The following is a 4,455-nucleotide window of genomic DNA, read 5'->3' as shown; positions in this document are numbered from 1 at the left end:
AAATTTTGAATTTAAGTTAAACAATTTTATATGGCAAAGAGCAAAATTTGAACGAAATCAATCGAATAGCTCTTGAAAATGTGACTTTTTCAAAATTCAATTTTTCAGGAACAATTCGATCAATTCTACTCAAATGTTTTATTTTGCCATTTAAAATTTCCTTCTTTAAAATGTCATAAGAAATTGTATACTGTAATAATCAAAAAATTTTTGGCTACTATAAAATAAAATTTAAAAAAAGTAAATATTTACTAAAAGTTATATTTTGCAAAGAATTATCTGTGGATAAACGAAATTTATGTTTGTATGCAAAATTATTTTAATTCGTTTTAAAAGTTCTCAAGACATGGTGAAATACTCAAAAAGTCTAATTAACATTAAGGAGTCTAAGCTTTGGACTCAAACCTCACTATTGGGACGATTTATTTCGGATTGAGAATACCCGTTGGACGGCTCTTTTGACCAACCTATTATTATTAGGACCATATTTTCCAGAGTGCGGCTACGCCCTATATTTTGGGGGTCAGAAATGTGCATCCGTCGAGAAAAGGTACGTTTTTCAGAGAAAGTACGTTTTATTTTTATCTAATTTAATAACTTAAAATATGGTTTGCATTAATTAATTAACATATTTGAGATCCTTTCAACCCTTAAGATTGAGTTCAAGAACGTAAATATCCGATCACTAGATCATCTCGCAGTAGAGTGAACTTTAAGACACGGTTCCCAGTAGAACACCGAAGTCAAGGATCACTGGCTACGGTCAGTGTGTGGATGGGTGATCACTTTGATCAACCTACAAAGGAACCAAAGGTGTGCGGTATCTATCCTAATTAAACTTTTCAACCATTAAGATCTCGATTTCACTCGCAGGTCGTCAAGCAGGAGATCCATCCCCTATGCAGAGGATCAAAATTGTGTTGACATGTCTTCATATCATCCTCAGGAATGTTTCCCAACTCTACACTAATAGCCCATTGTTCATCGTTAGTGCGGCATAGATCAACAAAAACAGCCGATCATTAGATAAAAAAATTTTCAGAGTGGTCTGCTTTTTGTTTTCAACAAATAATTTATTCATTCCACGTTCCTATGACATACAATGTACTCACGTGTACATGTACTATATGCATGTACTATTTAATAGCAATGTTATTCATACAACGATATTTAAAGTGACCACATAAATATAATTGTATACTGCGTGTGTATGCATGTATTTTTACTTATACGTGTGTATGCATGCATTTTTATTTATACGTGTATATGCACCTGTATACATATAATGTATGCATGCATTCCTGTAGGTACAATACATGTTTGTGTCTATGTACGTACATACAATTCATGTGTATATGTAAAAAATTTCATTCAATATACGCAAGTACGCTCACAAAAATTTCCTCTTATTTTTCAGAGAAAGGAGAATATCTGACGAGGAAGTAATTTATTTTAATGAGGATTGTTTCGCTAATTCTTTCATGTTAAATATGTTGTATATTCACTGGTGGTTATTATACCTATAATATCATTTGCTTATGTATTGACGAAATAGTTGATTTAATTATGGTGTATCTGTTTTGTATTATTCACTAATGGTTATAATACAGATAATATATTTATATAACAAAATACCTAATATAATTATGGCATATCTGATTTGTACTAATACACTTGTCATATACTAATTGTTATGACAATCATAATATTTATTTGTTGTTGTGTGTTAAAAAAATATGTTTGGAGCTTCTACATTCATTAAACGATTTATTTAAAAAAAATATTTTGTTATCATTAAGTTTCCTACATTTATCATATCATACATATTAAGTAAGAGATAAATAATCAGCTGCATTTTATTTATTTTGACAGAAGAAGATATTTCATGTTAGTTTTCTTTGATATACAAAAAACTGAACATTTTTGCACTCATCAAAACTTCTCACACCGCATAAATTTCCGAATAAGAAGGACAAAAATATGCAGACCCTCTTTAAGTATTACATATGTTCCATTTATTTTATGTTTTCATTAATCAAATCGTCAAATAAAAAAAATCATATATAAACGATATTTTAACTTGTAAATCTCTAAGTTCTTACAGCAAAGTAAGTCAAACTGATAAAAAAAATTACTGTTTTCCCCAAAATAATCAAGCAAAATAGATGGAAAGGAGAATTTTTCTCGGATAGAGAAGCTATAAGAAGTAAAATATAAAACGAATAATGAAACGCGCCGTCACACAATCGTGGAAGAGATGACNAATTTTGTTTTACTATAATTTCCATTCTAAATGATTTTCTAAGAAAATATAATTCAAAGAAATCCAAAATATGCCAGAAAGCTTGCTTATTGTAATTTTTTCCGTTTCTGATTTGCCTGTATAACTCATTTACCTTATCAACTGGAAATAAATTCTGATACTGAAATACTTGTGAAGTTTAATAAATGCCATTTTAATAAAATTTGCTTTAATTGCATCAGTTTTGATTTCAAATATGGTTTATTTATATGTGAAAAATAATAAGCAACATTAAGCATAAAATTTGAATTATTATAAAAATAATTGTCAGAAGTAAATTTTTTGTGACTTTGCAGAAAATATATCTAATTTAGATTACACAGCTACAGCTGAGCTCTCAAAATTGCCAACTTATTTCCATTTATCTTCTGATTTCTTTAATTCTACAAAATATGAAGCTTATCTTTCATACACCCCCTATGGTACTAATAATAGTTGAATTTCAATATGAAGAGGAAAGTTTCCGTCTAATATTATGTTACAGGTAGCAGTTATAAAGAACCATGCACAAACCTTATGGCAATCATTGTTAGCTTTTGGTTAGTTAAAAATTGTGATTTGTTAATCAATGCTGGTCAAAATACTTTTTAAACTCAAAAATGGACAGTTTTGCATGTATGTCTATTTTCAATTTATTTGTCACATTTCTTTTATAAATTGTCTGAAAGCACGAAATTTTTTTGTTGCTGAATGTGGAAAGTGTTTTTGCAGGGCTCACAAAAGCTGAACTGGAACGGAAGAAAAAATAAAAACTTGTGAATTTCATGCATAATATTTTTAAATTATAAAATAAAAATATCTACTACTCTTTCACTGAAATTAAAGTATTTCTAAGTTTCTCAGAGCTTACCCCATTAATGTGGTAAGTTTGGGTGAGTTAATAAATATAACTAAAAATAGAAATGATTCTGACATTCATATTCCAACAAACAATGATTTAGTATAGTAGTAGCATGGTTCAGTTTCGTTTTGATATCTACAGCCAAAAAAGGAGGGGGAAATTATAATTTTTTTTTTTTTTTTGTGGGTTCATTGAGGAAGGCGTTTTTTCTGGGCACACAAAAGCTGAAGTGGAGCAAAAAAAGATAATTACTTCGTTTGTGAATTTCGTCCATATTATGGATAGTGTGTTTTACATTACAGGGCTGATTGTGCTCCGGAAAAAATCCGAATTTCAGGATTTTTCGCTAACAGTGATCCGGAAGTTTCCGGAGACCGAACGTCCAGACGTTTCAAAAAATCATTGATCACAGAAGTTTCCGGTTATCAAATTTTCAAAGGTGGAACTTAAACACAGTTTATTTTATTTGTTTGTAAGGGAGAGATACTTTATAAGCTTATATTCATGATTAATATTCATTTTTTATCAGTTAATAGTTGTCATAATCATAAGAAAGAAAGACATATTTGTAAATTTTTATTACTTCTCCAGGTCATCATAGGTATGTGTAAAATTTTAAATATATTTTAGGTAAACTAAGAAATATTAAGAAAGAGGAAGAAAAAAAACCTTGTAAAATTTTTTTTTCTAATTTTTCAATTTAAACCGTTTTTTTTTTTTTAACTCAAGAAATTTTCCGGAATTTTGACTTGGACTCACAATTACCCCTGACATTAGGTCCAAACGCTCTGTTAAGCGTGGAGGTAGCGGGTTCGAATCCCGCTGTAACCCTGGATGTATTCTTTGTGATGTCTTTCTCTGAATTGTTCTATCTGTATTTTCTACTTGACAATGACTTATAAGCCTATATATTGAGCACACGAGTCAGCAAATGTTTGTAATTTCAATAAATCAAAATCAAATCTACATTAGGGAGCGCCGCAAGCTCTTGACTGCCTATACTTACTTTCGTGTCACTGTTTTTGGTATGTTTTGAAGCCGTATGGCTTACAACGTGATTGTTGTGTTTTGGGACTCGCTGAGTAGTATTTCTAGTATACGTGTATTTATTACCAGATTTATTATTTGTGTTTACAATGAGTTCTAAAGTATGAAAACTCGAAGTGGCTCTTTGCTGTGTAGCTTAACATTTGAAAAAAGAATAGTTCTTACCTTATAATATACCAACTTCGAAATTTAAACCTAAATGATAAGTTGTAAAATGACCTTAAACTCGTTGCTCGAACAATATGCTAACGTATAATAATGCACC

General features: G+C 30.0%; 1 long non-coding RNA gene across 2 annotated transcripts in view; it reads left to right on the top strand.

Annotated features, from left to right (window-relative positions):
- Positions 1 to 1,775, top strand: part of LOC107440459 (uncharacterized) — a 25,845-nt gene extending 24,070 nt beyond the window's left edge. For both annotated transcript variants that reach the window (XR_011637392.1, XR_011637393.1), the window contains exon 3: positions 1,418 to 1,775. This is a non-coding gene — a long non-coding RNA (uncharacterized lncRNA). The remainder of the gene's footprint in view (positions 1 to 1,417) is intronic.
- The last annotated feature ends 2,680 nt before the right edge of the window (positions 1,776 to 4,455 follow it).

The sequence above is a fragment of the Parasteatoda tepidariorum genome, chromosome 8, assembly GCF_043381705.1.
Source record: "Parasteatoda tepidariorum isolate YZ-2023 chromosome 8, CAS_Ptep_4.0, whole genome shotgun sequence".
Lineage (NCBI taxonomy): Eukaryota > Metazoa > Arthropoda > Arachnida > Araneae > Theridiidae > Parasteatoda > Parasteatoda tepidariorum.
Note: the sequence above shows the minus strand (reverse complement) of the source record. Positions and strands in the feature narration are given on the sequence as shown.